Genomic DNA, 19,668 nt, shown 5'->3' with positions numbered 1-19,668 from the left:
ATACTGCTATATAGTGCTCATTTTTTTTTAATAAAAATTGGGTGGGCTCTGGCGTAATTTTCATAACCAGCAGAGGGAAAGAAGATGGCTGAGAGCTGATGTTAATATTCTGGGAAGGAGCCAATAGCCATAAAGGTTCCCCAGCTATTAATATCAGCTCACAGATGTTTGCTTAGCCTTTACTGGCTAATTTACAGGGGAACCCCAGAAAAAAATTGACATGGGGTCCCCTATAAAATCGAACCAGCAAAGACTAGGCAGACAGCTGTGGGCTGATATTAATAACCTCGGAAAGGGCCATGGATATTGGCCCCCCAGGCTAAAACATCAGCTCTCAGCCGCCCCAGAAATGGCGCATCTTATAGATGCAGCAATTCTGGCACTAAGTCCGCTCTTCCCACTTACCCTGTAGAGGTGGCAAGTGAGGTAATATTTGTGGGGTTGATGTTACCTGTGTATTGACCAGTGACATCAAGTCCACGGCTTAGTAATGGATAAGACACCCCCATTACTAATCCTATAGTTGTATTGTAAATACACAGCCAGAGTAGTCCTTTATTAATCTTAATTAACCATACTTACTGTATCGCCTAATCTCTCAATCTCCTGCAACAAAAATAGAATAATAAACCAACACAAATACTTACTGTCCAACGTAGTCCTAAATAACGAGTGTCCCACGACGATCTCACGTGTAGAACAGTCACATCCAGAGATGTGACTTCTCTACACGGCTCTGGTGACACACTGACAGGAGATAATCGCTCCTGCAGTGCATCACCGAGAGGTGACCGGAGTTTGTGCTCTCACTTTACGGCAGTACCACTGTGTGAGAATTTTCTGACACAGCGGTGCTGCAAGTGACAGCACGAACTCCGGTGACCTCTGACGGCGACGCAGTGATACACTGTGGGGGGATCACCTCCTGTCAGTGTGTCACCAGAGCCGTGTAGAGCGGTCACATCTCCAGACTGCAGATCTGCAAAAAGAATTGATATGCTGCGGAAAATGAAACGCTGCGAATCCGCACAGAATTCTCCACAGCATGTGCTCAGCAATTCTGGATTCCCATTGATTTACATTGGTTGGGCAATACATTGCAGGTTTGGTGCAAATCTGAGCGAAAAAAACGCTGCGGATCAGCATAAAAATCCGCAATGTGTGCATATAGCCTTATTATCATTTGCATTTGGAAACCTGAGAAACAATGGAATGACACTAAAAAGGAGAAGAAACAGATTAAATATTAGAAAAAAACTTTTTGACAGTGAGGGTGATCAATGAGTGGAACAAGCTGCCACGAAAGGTGGTGAGTTTTCCTTCAAAGGAACTTTTCAAACAGAGGCTGGACAGAAATCTCTCTGAGATGGTTTAGTGAATCCGGCATTGAGCAGGGGGTTGGACACAATGATCCTGGAGGTCCCTTCCAACCCTAACATTCTAGGATTCTATGTCTGCCCCTGCTTGTAGACCAGGGACCTTTTGGCCATACCAACTAACTCTTCCACAACATCTAGGACATTCTCTGTAAAAATGGGGACCTCCTGAACTCTCGCAAGAGAATGCTCTTTCCTTAAGTGGAGAAACACATTCTGGGTGACGGACAACAGGTAAATGGAAGGGGTAAGGCCAGGAAAGAAAGAGAGGTTTGGAAAAATTATATTCCCACACGTTATACTAAAGAGGCTCCAGAACAACCGTTTCCAGAAGTTGGCAAGCATGCTGTTTGCCTCGTGCCTCATGCTACCTGTGTACCCTCTATAGCTACGCCCTTAATGGCGCCCCCTTCTTTCCAAGTGATGGAGAAGATAGGGATAATGAAGAGGCCGACTGTTGCTAGATAAGGGTGTTTGGGCCTCCACTCAATTTTTGCTATGGGGCACGCACTTGCATGCACAACCACTTAATGTCTGAACCGCAACCCGCTTAATGGAAAGTCATATTACATATACCGTAAAAAGTGAAAAGTAGGCATTGTGCTCCATATGTAAAGAATTACATCTGTGCAGATGGAATGGATGGAGGCTACATGGCCACTTCTTAGTATTTACAGATGCACTTGCTTTATACAGCACAGGGGGGCCCTTACGTCCATAAGTAATAAGCGGGAGCTCCGCATCTTTGAAGTCTCCCATGTCAGGCCGCACACTGTGTGATCTTCCATATGTCTGCTGAGCATGGATCATAATGACTGTGAGTTTGGAAGAGGAGTGGGAGGTTTCCATTCCACAGTGTGTGTGGGGGGAGAGGGTCAGGAGACAGGAAATGTGTTGTTGGGGGCATTATTTTTCTGGCACTGGATATAAGCTCTTGTTATTTTAATTAGGTACAAGAAACACAAGGATTCTTGAGAGTCCAGAGTAAGCAAGGAGCCGTCCGCTGAGAGATTCATTAGGATAAGAATAAGAAAGCATATCTCAAACTTCTATTTCTAGAGCCCACGACTGTACCTGGCAATGCTTTATTACTACGCAGTCCAATCAATGCTACAGTAATCCCCAAAGGCCTGCAGATTATTGCGCCTGTCAAGTCATCAGTGGTGAAAGCCATTATGGTGCTTTACTTTGGATTTGTTTCAGATTCTTTGCAGAGCATTTTATCGTTATCCCCCTATCCCAGCTCAGCAAAGCTTACCTTTATTACAGGTGTAGTTTTGATGCAAGAAAAGTACCTATGCGGAAACTTCTGTTTCACAACTGGCGGACACAGCCAGAAGAGGGCTCCTGTGCAAGAACAATATACAGTATGGTCCTTCATCATAATGTACAAAGTCATCTGATGTGGCCCCCTTACCTCCTTGGCTCCTGTGCGGCTGCGCAGATTGCACCAATGGTATGTCCGCCCCTGTTTTTTATGCCATGCCAGAAGGAAGGCAATAAGAGGAACCAATTAGAAAGGTGTTCATTTGGATTAATATGTCAGTAAATATTTTGGTGGATAAAACATGTAAATGCCAGGCTCACCTTGTGTGGTTGTGCCATAGATAGACATACCGAATTCAGAACGATTTTTCGATGCCCTTGACTTCCATTGCAAGTTTCCAAAACTTGATGATGGTGCTGAGATCCAGTTTGGGATTTGTAATAGTGCGATCACTATTCCAAGTGGATGATTGACATCAAAGGGCAAGATGAAGATAGAACAAATAACCACCATGTTGTAGACTAAATTTAATGTCAGGAGTCCATAGAATTATAAAATGGTAGAGTTAGAAGAGACCTCCAGGGTCATCATGTCCAACCCCCCCCCCCCCCCCCCCGTAGGATTCACTAAACCATCTCAGAAAGATGTCTGTCCAGCCTCTGGTTGAAGACTTCCATTGAAGGAGAACTCACCACCTCTCGTGGCAGCCTGTACCACTCATTGATCACCCTCACTGTCAAAAAGTTTTTCTTAATATCTGATCTGTATCTTCTCCCTTTCAGTTTCATTCCATTGCTTCTCATGTTTCCATGTGCAAATGAGAATAAGGATGATCCCTCTACACTGTGACATCCCTTCAGATATTTGTAGACAGCTATTGAGTCTACTCTTAGCCTTCTTTTTTGCAAGCTAAGCAATCCTGGTAGCTCTTTTCTGAACTTGCTCCAGTTTTTCAATGTCTTTTTTAAATTGTGGTGCCCAGAACTGGACACAGTATTCCAGATGAGGCCTGACTAAGGAGGAGTAGTGGGGAATAATTACTTGACACCAATCTCTCCTTCACATCCCATATACAATCTCTTGCCCGCTCTTGCCGCTTACACCTAAAGAACATCTTTAGAATCTGCCCGTTTCTCACCATGGAAACAACAAAAACCCTCACTGTAGCATTGATCCACTCCCACCTGGATTACTGCAACGCTCTATTAACTGGCCTCCCCGTTAAAGATTATTATTATTAATACTTCACGTGATATAGACAATATGCTTCTCTTAATACATCCCAGAACTGTGTTTGCCTTTTTTTACTGCTGAATAACACTGCTGACTCATGATTCATGATGAGTCTCCAATGGTAATACATTTCAGAGAGCTTAGGGCTAGGGGTCTAGGGTTCCCACAGGTCTTTTTGTCATATATGAGAAGACAAATACCCTTAAAGAACTTAGATAGCTGGGGACCTTTTTGGAGATTTTGAGTTGGGCCTAGAAGGCTCAAGGTATGTCACTGTGAATCCCCCATTCAGATCACCCTCCTTCACTCTCTTTCTTTTCACCCCAAGATGCTCATTTTGACACCAAAACCCAATCTGATGATGGAATATCCCAGCATCACAAAAAGAAAACCTTCTGAAATCTTCTTTCTGGGGAGTTGTAGAAGGCTTGGGCATGCATCCAGGCAATTTGCCAACTCCTATAGGATTCTGGAGGTCTTCCCTTTTACCAGAAACCTGCCGGACATTTCAGGACAGTTGACTCTGTCAGAGTCTTCCACTATTACTCTTTCTTTTACAGTTGGCCATAGACTCTTTTGTTTCCAAAAGCCATCTCTTTTGGATCAGAATCGTGTATACTCAAGTCAGCTATATGTTATCTTATTTTTGGTAGAGGGGAATAAACCATTGTGAGACTCTTCTGGCTATGGTTTATCTCTCAAAGAAAACGAGAATGGGGCATGATGAAAGCCAACATGTCCAACCCTTTTTTCGCCCAAAAATGTGCTGTAAAGAGACTGATGGGAGCATCCATACACATTTGATGGTGGGCCAATCTTGCCAAATCAGTGTGTTCAGCTGACATTGATCTTAAGTATATAAACAGAATTTCTTTGCAGAGTATCTCACCGTCAGCTCTGAAGACTATCTCAAGTAGTGATCCCCTCCAACACTGTTTTCCAGCTGTACAGAACAACTTGTCACAGTGTCTCCTAGTTCTTCGGAGTACCTTAATATTATCACTCTCTGCGGTTCTGCAGTTTATCTCTATCACAAAACAGAAAAACAATTCTTCATTAACCCCTTCTTACAGCAATGTAGATTAATCATCAATTCCTCCTTTGAACTCTACAGAACACCGATCTTTCAGATCTGCACTGTATTAACCCTATCTTCTCAACTCTGAAATAGAAATCGTACATCTGACCATTGCACTCACCGGGCGTGGAGGTGACAGGGTTAAACGCTGGTGGACGTCTTGAAGATTTTGTCATACCCATCTGGCCACCACTTAAAAAACATTTTCTGCAACCCATCAGCCACAATATGGATAGCATGAGGAGATTTATCTTGGCAGAGCACAAAATGATAAACACATTGGAACGAGATGAGACCTCGTGATGGAACAGAGAAGGCCAAAGGCTCCGGCGGCAGGACAGGGATTCTTCATGCTGAATTGCACAACACTTGTGCTGACACCACAAGTATAAGCGAAAAGGTTGAAATTCGCTTGTTTAGCTCCACAAGAGGTGGAAGTGAGCATGCTACATGTAGAACCAATAAAGAAAAGCTACATTACATTGTCGGCTTTCAAAACTCTTTCATAACGACATTATTAGAGAACTCAGGAAGGGCCCATGTATAGGACCCTAATCTATTACCAAGACTAGACCAACACCTCCGGCAATTCACAAAACATCTGTTGATTGAAATGGAATTGGTGTAATACAATGATTATCCTGTGGAGGTGCTGCAGAGAATTTGAACATTTGCTATTAGTTTCTCCCAAAGATTATGGCCAATTGCTGGAGTTCCTAAAGGCAGGACACTACGTAATTGATTAATATTCAAGGGATCCATGGAATAAAAAAATAAAAACTATTTAGAAGAACTTACAGATGCTTGTTAGATAAGCTTCATTGTTTGCTTCCATACGACAACACTTCCTGCTCCGTATAGCAACCAATCAGATCTCTTTGTGAGGCTGGCCATACATATTAGATGGCTGTCAGCCAAACAATGCTTCAGCTGATCGTTGGGTCAACAGCCACCTCAGTCATCTCTCCTGACTCTCCTGAACACAGGAGCGTGTCTGTGTTTTCTATGAGAAAGACACCAAATGACACCTCGGCCACCTGCCATTACTTTAATGTCAATGATGGTCTGACCTTAGGGATCACCCTCGATCCTGAGAGTAAAAGGAATGTGGTGCTGATGGAGCGCTGCATCCCATTGTATTTTACCTGTGCACAGCGCCACTGCGAGCCACCTTGCTGTGCAGGAAACTGTGGTCGGAACGATTCACATGCTGCACAGTCTGGTAGACCCGAGGATCAATGTGCAGGAGAAAAACAGTGACGAGGACATAACACTGCACCGGCACTTTGGCCCCTTCATTGTAACCATCAGTGGGAGCCCCAGTTTCAGGAATCCTGGAATCACTTCAAGCAGTAGGAGACATTTGCAAAACGAACAGTATAGAATTAACTTTTATCCAAAAACTACAGCAATGATGGGTAACCCCACTTTTAGTTAAACTGTACCCCATTACCAGCATGGGTAATGTTTATATAGTATGGATTGCACTCTATCTATGCCATCTACAAATGATGTTTTCTAAGCCCTACGAGTTCTGGATGCCATATGTGTCTAAAAATGTCTAAAGAACATCTCCTGCAGACAAAATACCGTATGTTCTTTTTCCCAACCCAGTGTAAGAGTTTCATCCAGAACCAGATTTAGTATTTGAGCATTAGGGTTCTGACGATGGTCCATGTCCATGGCGGTCCTTCAGTGCACGTGCTACAAAATTCACTTTAAGTAGTATCATGACTACTGAGGTTGCAAAGTGGCTCACACCTTTCAATGCCAGGAGATCCAGATGCCTCTCAGTCGGTGGACTTAGTCAGAAGCCCAGTTATAATTAGCAAAATGGCAGAGCATACTTATCATATCAAATGTTTAACTGAATGTCATACTTTATCAATGGTCAGAAGGAGAAGAAACGTTTGACAGCCTTGACCCAAAATCTGCATTCCAAGTCACTAGGGTCAGGGGATCATCTATAAAATGACTCTATAAGCTCCTAGAGAAAAATGGATGTGAGGTTATGTACTGCTTGGTCCATTTAGTTAATTTTAGTCAAATTAGGGCTGAAAGGGTGGCCCGGCATGTTCAAGGCTGATCCAGTATGTCCCAGCTATGTTCTGGATCCAATTCAGGATCCTCAGTGCCGTTACAAAGAGTGTGGGCTGAGATAGCGACAAAGACTATGACCTCTGTGCGAAGTGGCGCTGTGCCGTGGTCACTGAGAGGTGCTGTAGATGGAGACTGAGGAAGGAGCTGAAGAAAAAGGTGATGAGCTTTGCCATGGTCATTTCAAGGGAGTGACTTCTGGTCTGAAATGTGAACTTTCCATGGACTGAGAGACCCATACTGAAACAATGTGCATCCGAAAAACACGTTGTTCTCTGCCCCGGAATAATTGGGGTGAATTTGCATCTAGCATGTAGGATTGTTGTAGGAAAGGTTTCCCAAACTGCAGTCCTCAAGGCCCACCAACAGATCATGTTTTCAGGATTTCCTTTGTATTGCACAGGTGATAATTGCATCACCTGCGCAATACAAAGGAAATCCTGAAAACATGATCTGTTGGTGGGCCTTGAGGACTGGAGTTGGGGAACCCTGTTGTAGGAGACTGTTACCGGTACACTACAACAGCCAAGATTTGTATCTCTTAGTAGTAAATCTTAAAGCAAACCTGTCACCTCTTTTGGCTGCTATAAGATGCGGCCACTGCCTTTCAGGGCTTATCTACAGTATTCTATAATGCTGTAAATAAGCCCCGGTCTGACCTGGAAGATAAGAAAAATAAGTTTTATTATACTCACCTGGGGGGGCAGTCCGGTCCGATGGGTGTGGCAGGTCCAGGTCCGGCGCCTCCCATCTTCTTGCGACGACGCCCTCCTGCTTGCTTCATCGCTCCTCGGCATCACGCTCCTGCACAGGCGGACTTCTCTGCCCTGTTGAGGGCAGACCAAAGCACTACAGTGTGCAGGCGCTGGGACTCTCTGACCTTTCCCGGCGCCTGCGCACTACAGTACTTTGCGCTGCCCTCAACAGGGCAGAAAAGTATGCCTGCGCATGAGCGCAATGCTGGTGAGTCATGAAGCAAGCAGGAGGGCGTCGTCGCAAGAAGATGGGAGGCTCTGGACCCGGACCTGCGACACCCATCGGACCGGGGGCTTATTTACATAGAATGCTGTAGATAAGCCCTGAAGGGCAGTGGCTGCATCTTAGAGCAGCCAAAACAGGTGACAGGTTCCCTTTACAGTAAGTTCTGTGCAGCCTCATTACTTAAGTGCAACTGCCAAGACTATAGACTGTTCCAGGTGTAGTGTAACCTCCAAGCTCAGTGTCTCAGTTGTGATGTGTAATCAACAAGATTTGTGCCAACATATTGCTCTGTGAAAACAAAACTAGTGCCCTCAAAAAGAGACTAACCATTCTCATTACCTCAGCCTGAGTGTAAAGTCTTCTGAAGCTGACAGCTCGAAATGGCTATCTTGGACATGCTTTGTGCTAGCCACTCTATCTGCCAGATTCTAGAATAACCCCGACCTACACCCTTTAATACATATAGATAGACATGGACTTTCAATGTGGTCTAATGAGTTGCTTCCATGTAGCTGCCGGCCGGAGAAGCGAGCCAGAATAAACAACAGTCGAACCAGCTGCGTCAGTAACAGAAGGGACAGAACCAGGGACAAAATCAGCAGACAATATCGTAATCAGAAGAATAGTCAAGGTTGGATACCAACTTTGGTTAGTCAATAGGAAAGTCATACAAGCTAGGGTCAGATTAGGGGGATCACAGAGTAAAGCGTAGTCAGTGTCATAACCCGGGACAAGAACAGGATGAGAGCAACAGAAGAATAGCACCAGAGTACAAGGAGTAATCCAAGCATAATAACTGGCAACTCTCGGCAGTTTGCTGGAAGTTTACACAGGGTGCATTATGGCCCCATCCACTTGTGTCATCCAGTGATATTGGCATAATGTTGGCATTATCATACGCGCCACCTGTAAAGTGAATACTGGGACCTAGACACTGTGCTCAGAGACCAAGGGCCCGACACAAGAGTTCTGACTTTCTTTCACGCTCTTTAGCAGCTAATTAAGCGAGAGCCTTAGGAGGCACAATGATCAGGAGACAAGCAACCACTATTAGGAATTCAGAGAAAAAGGGTGCTCAGTCTTAGTTTGGAAATTGGGTGAAAGAAACAAATGGGTGGCAAAGTCTGGTATCATATTGGAGGGACCTTTTTGTGTTTTGCTCGCTTTTATGTATGCGACTGCCCACAACTAGTGAATAGCAGAACAATCAGTGGCATCTAATTGTTTGGAGTTGTCCAATTCATGTAAAAGCCCTTGACGTGTTTAATAACCACCTTTCTGACATATTGTAAGCCACTTCCAGACTTCTGCCTCTTCTAGACTCTACTGACAGCGGTTTTAGTATGTTGGTATCCATCAGAAGCCTTCTTTTTTCCTCTGGCATCAGCTGTGAGGGTAATGGGGACACCACCATAGACATCTGAAGCCCGGCTGAAGTTGGTAGGTTGGGTCGACATTAACGTGTACGGCCACCTTAAGATCCTGGCAATTGTCAAAGCTAAAATTATGTTATGTCTATGTTTCAGAATCATTTTTCACATCCATTTTCCATCAATATTGTGCTTATTTCTCAAGTGACATTTTATATCTCTAAACGTATGACATAACTGCATTACTGTCGGCTGGAGAGCAGCAGACCAGGTTTTGCTTTCCTCGCAGTTCCCACAGCTAAGTCAGGACAAATATTTCCATCTCTCTACAAAGTTTTTCAGGAAACCCTGAGTGTGCGGCACGTAAATGCAATTCCAGGTGATTTCAGTGGAAAAATAGGTTACACATGTTTAACTAAAGCCATGTGTTATTTCCATGACACATCCAAGCCAGGCGGGGTAATAAATCATTAACATCCTTCTATGTGTAGTGGTATATACAATGCAATGTAGTATATGTCTACAGGTTAACTCAAAATACCACCTAGATGTCTCATATCTATCTAGCAATCTATTCTGGATCTAAAAAATCTACTCACCCCTGTTAAAACTCTAGGTTTTTGTCATGTAAAAAAAATCTTACAGAGAAGAATCATCTGAGAACTTCTTCCACCGTTAATGTCACAGTGCCATACACTGCAGCTTTTCATATATCAAGTCAATTATGACGTTCAAGCTCTGTTTATTGTCCCATTATTGGACTTTAAAGTGAGTTTTTCAGCATGTTGAACCCTGCAAACTGCACACATGGGCATGCAGGTCACTGAAATGTAAATTAATTGACACCTTTATATCTTTTATTTGTTGTTGAATTCCAGAGAGATCAGAGTTTAAATTTGCATTCAAAGGAGACGTTAAGTGCTCTGGGCATAACAAAAGCACATCCCAAGCCTCTGCCTCTTGTGCTTGTTTCCACCATGCTCAGCCGCAGCCTTTTTAGCTTGGTTGATAGTTCGCTGTCTATGTGAAGTCAGGCACCAGCGAAGGAAATCAGACAGTGAGTTATCAGTCAAGCTAACGAGGCTAGTGGAACCTCAATAGGAAAAGGTTTGGGAAAGGGCTATCTTACAGCTGGGGCACTTAGAGCCTCATTTGCGTATGAATGTAAATACTAGTTTTCATTAGTGCAGCAACAGATAGAACATATAAAGGCCTCAATGGATTTAGTTTTCAGAAACCTGCATGTACGGTTTTGGCGTGGGGGGGGTTTATCTTACTGACAGATTCCCTTTAATGAGTTTTATTTTTTTTTTTAAATAATGCTATGTAATCTATATTTGTGAGAAGGTGACAGCCTCCCTGCCTAAAACATAGTTGCCATCATTCGTGTTTCTGGGAACGTTTTAGTACCATCAATGGCTGCACCTCTGCCCATTATGAGTGAGGTTTGCACAATGCCTATTCCTTTTGGGATGACAGCCCTGTTGGTCTTTGTTAGGCCCCCAACTGACATACCAACCTGAGATCAAGTTGTGGACTCAAGACGTGGTGACAAATGGAGTGGTCTCTTTTAGCTCCTGATGTCAGTTTCAGAAGTCTATGAAGCCTGGACCAACCACCAGCTCCCCTGACCTTAGCTAACTGCCCCTTATATGCCTGTATGGCAATTATTCCAATATGGGCACAGTTCATGCCTCATGGACGTGTAACACTGGCCTGAGTGTCACGATCGCTACTCACTGAACTGTTGTGAGTTCATTTTCCCCTCCGTCACTGAGGCCTGGTGAACTCCCTATTCTAGTGAAGGAAGGTAGTGAGCCTGATTATCAGGCACCTGGGACTAATGAAGACGATTGGCTGAGTGGAGTCACTGACTGGATTTAAGGCAGCCTACGCCCTTTCTGCCATGCGGGTGATTTCTCTGTGGACTCTTGGACACCAGTCTGATTCCTGCTCTCCTAAAGCTAAGTTTTCTGTTTTGCCTTTTTGCATTTAAGATTTGTTTTTGTTTTTCTTGCTTTTTGGATTCTGCCACTCCCTGCTGGAGTGTGCAGTGTTCCGTGAGCTCTGTCTTCTGAATGTACCTGAGTGCTGATTTAGTTTTTGAAGCTTAGTTGCTTCAGGGCCATTTTTATATCAGCTTGTTGGCTTTTGTCTTTGATAGGGTTTTGGCAAATTGCAGACAGCAGCCTTCCTATCCGTTCCTATCTAGGTAGTTTTTGGGCCCCGTCTTTGCTCAGCCTGTCTTTCTGTCTGTGTAAGTGTTTTCATCTTGCTTCACCGTCATTATATGTGGGGGGCTGCCTATTGCTTTGGGGTCTGCTCTGGGGCAGTTAGATTTCCCCTTTCCTTCTTTAGGCCTATGTATCTCTCCGGCTGTGATCGAGGGGTCTAGGTCATCGTAGGAACCCCCCACGGCTACTGCTAGTTGTGTTGTTAGGTTCAGGGGTCTGCAATCTGATAGTTGCCAACTTCTCTGGTTTTCAGGACTTAGCTTGTATTTCTGTTTTTGCCTCCTACGGTGACTCAATCATAACAGAATCACCCGCCCAACCGCAGATCTTGGGGTACTCAATAGCAGGAAAGAATTGTGTTTAAAAAAAAAAAAAAAAAAAAAAAAAGGTGTGTGTATATTCTTTCCTCTATATCTCTGAGGCCGTAGGGGGAATTTTTTTTTTTTTTTTTCTCTCTCAATGGAGATAAAGCAAGTGTCTGATCGTGTGGAGCAGCTCGCTGCTGAAGTGCGAGGAATTTCCGCCTATCTTGCTCGTTCACATGCTGTTGAACCAAAGATCCCCACACCTGATGTATTTTTTGGGGATCGATCTAAATTTTTGAGTTTCAAAAATAATTGTAAATTATTTTTTGCTTTGAAGCCTAACTCGTCAGGGAGCCCCGCGCAGCAGGTTAAAATTGTCATCTCTTTGCTGCATGGCGATCCCCAGGATTGGGCGTTTTCTTTGAATCCAGATGACCCTATTCTGACTAATGTGAACGCATTTTTTCAAGGCTTGGGTTTGCTGTACGACGAACCTAATGCTATTGATCAGGCTGAAAAGACCCTGTTAGCATTGAACCAGGGTCGAGAATCTGCAGAGTTGTACTGTCAAAAGTTCCGAAAGTGGGCGGTCCTTACTACCTGGAATGATAGTGCCTTGGCTGCTCTCTTTCGGAAGGGTTTGTCAGAAGCCGTAAAAGATACTATGGTGGGATTTCCTGTTCCCTCTGGTCTGGACGATTCTATGTCTTTAGCCATTCAGGTTGATCGGCGTTTGCGTGAACGCAGGATTGCACTAGAGGTGTTGCCACCGGTTGAACAGACGTCTGAACCTATGCAATGTGATAGAGTTTTGTCTAAGGCGCAACGTCAGGAATTCAGAAGGCGTAATAAGCTGTGTTTCTTCTGTGGAGATGCCTCACATGTTATTTCTGTTTGTCCTAAACGTGAGAAACGCTTTGCACACACGTTTTCTGTTGGTGGGGTTCAGCCTAAGTTTGTTTTGGCGATTACTTTGACCTGTTCCCTGTCCACATTTTCCGCCAAGGCTTTTGTGGATTCGGGAGCAGCGCTAAACCTAATGGACTTGGATTTTGCTAAACGTTGTGGATTTCCGTTGACACCTCTGCAGACGCCTATCCCTTTGAGGGGGATTGATGCTACCCCTCTGGCTAAAAATAAACCTCAGTTTTGGACCCAGTTGGTCATGCGGGTCGCCCCAGACCACCAAGAAAATTGCAGATTTTGGTGTTGCATGGTCTGCATGATGCCGTTGTTCTGGGGTTTCCCTGGTTGCAGATTCATAATCCAGTTCTGGATTGGAAGTCTGTGTCTGTGGTGAGTTGGGGTTGCCGGTGTACCTTTAGTGAGGTTCCGGTTTTTTCCACCTCTCCTCAGTCGCATGAGGTTCCTGACTATTTGGCGGACTACTATGATGTATTTAGTGAGAATGAGTCTGCGTCCTTGCCTCCTCATAGGAGTTATGACTGTGCAATTGAACTAAACCCGGGGTGTAAATTTCCTAAGGGTCGGCTCTTCAATTTATCTGTACCCGAGCACGAGGCTATGCGGTCCTATATTAAGGAGGCGTTGGAGAAGGGTCATATTAGACCATCCTCTTCACCCTTAGGTGCCGGGTTTTTTTTTGTGGCCAAGAAGGATGGTTCTTTAAGGCCTTGTATTGATTATCGTGCCCTCAATAAAATTACTATTAAATATCAGTATCCGTTACCCCTGATTTCGGATCTATTCTCTAGAGTCAGAGGTGCTTGCTGGCTTACCAAGCTTGACCTCAGGGGGGCGTATAATCTTATCCGCATTAAGCAGGGGGATGAATGGAAGACGGCGTTTAATACTCCGGAAGGACATTTTGAGTACCTGGTGATGCCTTTTGGGCTCACTAATGACCCTTCTGTCTTCCAGTGCTTCATGAACGATATTTTCCGAGACTTTGTCGATAAATTTTTGATTATCTATCTGGATGATATTTTGATCTTCTCCAAGGATTGGGATTCTCATGTGGAACATATTCGGACTGTGTTCCGGATCTTGAGAGAGAATTCTCTGTATGTCAAAGGATCGAAATGCCTTTTTGGGGTACAGAGGATTTCATTTTTGGGATTAATTTTGTCTCCGTCAACTATTGAAATGGACCCGGCCAAGGTACAGGCCAGTTATGATTGGGTTCAGCCCACTTCTTTGAAGGCCCTCCAGAAGTTTTTGGGTTTTGCTAATTTTTATCGGAAATTTATAGCAAAATTTTCTAGTATTGCCAAACCATTGACTGACCTGACCAGGAAGGGTGTGAATGTGTTGAATTGGTCTCCGGAGGCGGTTGCTTCCTTTCAGGAGCTGAAGCGTAGATTTACCTCCGCCCCGGTTCTGCGGCAACCTGATGTCTCACTCCCGTTCCAGGTAGAGGTGGATGCTTCTGAGATTGGTGCAGGAGCGGTGTTGTCCCAAAAGGATCCGGTAACATCTAAAATGAATCCCTGTGCTTTCTTTTCCCGTAAGTTCTCTTCATCTGAACGTAACTATGATGTGGGGAATCGGGAACTGTTGGCCATGAAATGGGCATTTGAGGAGTGGAGACATTGGTTGGAGGGAGCCAAACATCAAGTTGTGGTCCTCACTGACCACAAAAATTTGATTTACCTAGAGTCGGCTAAACTCTTGAACCCTAGACAGGCTAGGTGGGCCTTGTTTTTTACACGTTTTGATTTTGTGGTCTCTTTTCTTCCTGGAACTAAGAATGTCAAGGCAGACGCCCTCTCTAGGAGTTTCTTTGCTGATTCTCCTGTGGTGACCAAGCCTGCCACCATCTTAGGCGAAGGGGTAGTTCTTTCTGCCATCTCGCCCGATTTGAGACTTGCTCTGCAAGAGTTCCAGGAGGACAAACCTGAGCGTTGCCCCAGTGGAAAGTTGTATGTTCCTGACCAGTGGAAGAAGAGAGTGATGTCTGAAGTTCATTGCTCTGCATTGGCTGGTCATCCAGGTATTTTTGATACTAGAGATCTGGTGAGTTGCTCTTTTTGGTGGCCCACCTTGTCTCATGATGTCAGGAATTTTGTGCAGTCCTGTGGGACTTGCTCCCGGTCTAAATCTTGTTCTCGCTCTAGTGGGTTGTTGATGCCTTTGCCGGTCCCCAGGAGGCCATGGACCCATATTTCAATGGATATCATCTCTGATATGCCGGTCTCTCAAAGAATGACTGTTATTTGGGTGATTTGTGATAGGTTCTCTAAGATGGTTCATCTTGTACCACTCCCTAAGTTGCCATCTTCCTCTGAGTTGGTGCCTCTGTTTTTGCAACAGGTGGTTCGCTTGCACGGGATTCCTGAGAACATTGTATCTGACAGAGGAGTTCAATTTGTGTCTAAATTTTGGAGGACGTTCTGTTCCAAGTTGGGAATTCAGTTGTCCTTCTCCTCTGCTTTTCACCCGCAGACCAATGGGCAGACAGAGAGAACAAACCAGACTTTGGAGTCGTATTTGAGATGTTTTATTTCCGCTGATCAGGATGATTGGGTTTCATTTTTGCCCTTGGCCGAATTTGCTTTAAATAATAGAGCTAGATCTGCCACTTTGATGTCACCTTTTTTTTGTAACTTTAGTTTTCACCCTCGATTTTCTTCAGGGCAGGTGGAGCCTTCTGCCTGCCCAGGTGTTGACACTGTGGTGGAGAGAATGCACCAGGAAAAGGCCCAGCGGTTTTCCAATAGACATAGGACCATTGGTCCCCAGTTTAAGATTGGTGATATGGTGTGGTTATCATCAAAAAATATTGCTATGAAGGTGGCTTCTCCTAAGTTTAAGCCTAGATTTATTGGACCTTACAAGATTTTGGAGATTATTAATCCGGTCTCTTTTCGTTTGGCTCTTCCTGTCACATTTAAGATCCATAATGTGTTCCATAAGTCCTCCGGACCCTGCATTGGTTGAAGGCAACTTGGAATATGAGGTAGAGAAAATTCTGGATTCCCGTCTGGCTAGACGGAGACTCCAGTATTTGGTTAAGTGGAAGGATTATGGTCAGGAGGATAATTCCTGGGTCTCTGCCTCTGATATTCATGCCAAAAGATTGGTGCGTGCCTTTCATCGGGCTCACCCTGATCGCCCTGGTAGCGTTGTTGAGGGTTCGGTGACCCCTCCTCAAGGGGGGGGTACTGTTGTGAGTTCATTTTCCCCTCCGTCACTGAGGCCTGGTGAACTCCCTATTCTAGTGAAGGAAGGTAGTGAGCCTGATTATCAGGCATCTGGGACTAATGAAGACGATTGGCTGAGTGGAGTCACTGACTGGATTTAAGGCAGCCTACGCCCTTTCTGCCCTGCGGGTGATTTCTCTGTGGACTCTTGGACACCAGTCTGATTCCTGCTCTCCTAAAGCTAAGTTTTCTGTTTTGCCTTTTGCATCTAAGATTTGTTTTTGTTTTTCTTGCTTTTTGGATACTGCCTCTCCCTGCTGGAGTGTGCAGTGTTCCGTGAGCTCTGTCTTCTGAATGTACCTGAGTGCTGATTTAGTTTTTGAAGCTTAGTTGCTTCAGGGCCATTTTTATATCAGCTTGTTGGCTTTTGTCTTTGATAGGGTTTTGGCAGATTGCAGACAGCAGCCTTCCTATCCGTTCCTATCTAGGTAGTTTTTGGGCCCCATCTTTGCTCAGCCTGTCTTTCTGTCTGTGTAAGTGTTTTCATCTTGCTTCACCGTCATTATATGTGGGGGGCTAGCTATTGCTTTGGGGTCTGTTCTGGGGCAGTTAGATCTCCCCTTTCCTTCTTTAGGCCTATGTATCTCTCCGGCTGTGATCGAGGGGTCTAGGTCATCGTAGGAACCCCCCACGGCTACTGCTATTTGTGTTGATAGGTTCAGGGGTCTGCAATCTGATAGTTGCCAACTTCTCTGGTTTTCAGGACTTAGCTAGCATTTCTGTTTTTGCCTCCTACGGTGACTCAATCATAACACTGAACTAATGAGAAAGACAAAGAATTCTCTGTTAGTTACACCTGATGTCTGCAAATAATCTGCCTCGACAACGACTAAGAGCCTTAGTGCTCGAAACGCATAGGCCGTGTGTTTCATCCCACCTTTTTTTTATTCTTCCTTTATTTAATTTTTAGGAGCAATTACTAAATGATCTTTTTGTAAAGTTTTTCACCGAGGTTGCTGGATACCTGCCTTACTACAAAGTTCCTGAGCCCGTGGCATCTTCACTGTGCTGTAAATATATGGCTTGCTGTGAGAAAGAGATACAAAAATAACTGTATGGCCAGAAAAAGAATAAATATTTCTGACATATTAAAGGGTTTGTGCCATGAACAAAAGTAGATTTTAATCAATAGATCTTGGAATAATCATTATTTCCACAATTGGATGTGTTTAAAAAAAAATGTTCCTGTGCTGAGATAATCTGATAAATGTGCTGTGTAATGGCTGTGTCTGACCTGCCCAGGAGATGGGGTATGATCAGCCCATGTTCCTGTATGGTCAGACACAGCCATTACACAGCGCACAGCAGGGGCATATTTATAAGATTATCTCAGCACAGGAACATTTTTTTACAGGCATCCAATTGCAGAACTTATTATTATTCCAAGATCTGTTGATTAAAATTGGTCTAACCCTACAAAGACAGTATTCTGGAAATAGGATCACCTGAGACCACTTTAGTGAAAAGACCTGCCAAAATAACTCCTCACACCTCCTATTGTAGCAAGAGGGACAGACTATGCTATAGAATCTATCCCATCACCTCCCCCATATGCAGCAGATGTAAAACTTCATCATACACTTGGGTGTTTTGACATCGTTATCACTGCAGGATTTCAGCTTCGATTTTTATAAAGTATCAATCTTAGTAAACTGTGAGTGTTTTACATCTGAATGTTTTCGTCAGGGCACACCTACCTATGAGAAATCACAAGTGGATGTGGACCGTATGGTAGATATTCTAAACAGGACGTATATTTGGAATAGATTCAGGTACATATGAGTGTCCTGCACTTCCGCACAGAAAGCCAGGCAGTGATACGTCACGTATGTTTTAGCTCAAGCAAAGGGAATTAAGATCATTTTTATACATGATTCAGGGAAAGCAAAGATTTATGGCCAAACTATATTTCCCAAACTGCCTACATACTTAGAGATATGGGAGTGCACGACGTAGTGCTAGGGAAAGCCGTCTATTCATAGAATTGCCTTGTAATGTTTTCATTTCCTGTTCTGTCCAGATGTCACCGTATCCCAGAATTCCAAGCGGAGGAAGTTCACCGACCGCCATATTCGGACACCCAAGTGATGGGTGTCTCAATATGGAAACTGCTGCTGGTACCAACCTATTGTGCGGTAACACCACCGGAACACCATCACACCACACACACTCTATACGCCGTACGCACCTCACATACACACTCACACTATACACCATACACACACTCACACACTCACTCACGCTATACGCCGTACACACCACACACACACTATACGCCGTATGCACCACACATACACACTCACACTGTACACCATACACACACTCACTCACGCTATACGCCGTACACACCACACACACTCTATACGCCGTACGCACCACACACACACACTATACACACCCTCACACTCACACACTCACAGTCACACTCACATTCACACACTCACAACACACTCACATTCTCACACACTCACACTCACACACACTTTCACAGTCACACTTACACACTGAGACTTATACACTCACACTCTCACACACTCACTCACACAGGCACAGGCGCAGTGAATCATTCGGCTGATCTCGGCGGCAGATGTGCGATGTGTCTACAGGCAGAGGAAGCCGGTCACATTAAAGGGGTTTTCCCACGAACGAAAGTTCATTTTAAAAATTGTCTGTGTCTGACCGTGTACGGAGCATACCACATCCACCCCTGCTTCCTCCCCTGCCCAGGAGCTGTGGTACGTTCTGTACACGGTCAGACACAGGGGTAAGAGAGACAGAGCACAGGGGATAGACAGCTCTAACAGGACAGCACATGAGAGGAGAACACAGCACAGGAAGGAGAGAGACAGCAGACAAGGGGGATAGCACATGGGGTAGACAGGTCAAAGAAGAGAGCACAGACAGGAGAAGTCAGCACATGGGGGAAGAGAGAGTGGATAGATGGGTGAGCACATGGGGGGGGGAGATTCTCAACGCTGCAAAGCCTGCCCTCATTGTGACATTATCGCCCTTCCGATGGGATAGCATCGGCCCTCCATCTGGTATTTATATAACAACTAGCTGAAGAGCCCGGCGTTGCCCAGGCATAGTACTTAACTGTTGGTCCCGCTGTCTTCCTTAACAGCACCGCTCTCCACCCGCCATCACGCTCTCTCCTTCCGCAGCCCCGCTTTCCACCCGGCGTCCCATTCTATCCCTCCGCAGCCGCGCTCTACATCCGTGTCCCGGTGTCCCTCCACGGCCCCGGTCTCTTTGTCCACAGCCCTGCTCTCGCGCTCTCTCCCTCTACAGCCCTGCTGTCTTCCTTCCGCCACATCCCCGCTCTCCATGCACCACACGCGGTGACGCCGGGACCAGGAGAGAGAGGTGCGCAGATTGGTAGTTCGGCCAAAGTGGGTGGAGTGGGCGGAGCTAGAGCGGAGCTGCAGCGCATGTGATTGGGCGGCCTGCAGGGCGTGGCCTAGCGTGGGTGGGCGGAGCTAGAGTGGAGCTGCAGCGCGCGTGATTGGGTGGCCTAGCGCTGTAGTAGGCCGCAGTAGAAGCGGGGACTAAATTTAGGCCGGG

General features: G+C 45.1%; 1 protein-coding gene across 2 annotated transcripts in view; it reads right to left on the bottom strand.

Annotated features, from left to right (window-relative positions):
• AEBP1 (AE binding protein 1) overlaps positions 1-19,668 on the bottom strand; it is a 146,610-nt gene that overhangs the window by 77,795 nt on the left and 49,147 nt on the right. The window contains exon 1 of one of the 2 annotated variants that reach the window (XM_073588629.1): positions 5,076-5,097. The exons of the other annotated variant lie outside the window; for it this stretch is intronic. The gene's annotated coding sequence lies outside the window, so the exon portion shown is untranslated. Of the gene's footprint in view, positions 1-5,075; positions 5,098-19,668 lie in introns of those variants that run through there. 2 annotated transcript variants of the gene reach the window in all.

This window comes from Dendrobates tinctorius, unplaced genomic scaffold, assembly GCF_039654945.1.
Source record: "Dendrobates tinctorius isolate UK_male_01 unplaced genomic scaffold, ASM3965494v1 ptg000104l, whole genome shotgun sequence".
Classification (NCBI taxonomy): Eukaryota; Metazoa; Chordata; class Amphibia; order Anura; family Dendrobatidae; genus Dendrobates; species Dendrobates tinctorius.
Note: the sequence above shows the minus strand (reverse complement) of the source record. Positions and strands in the feature narration are given on the sequence as shown.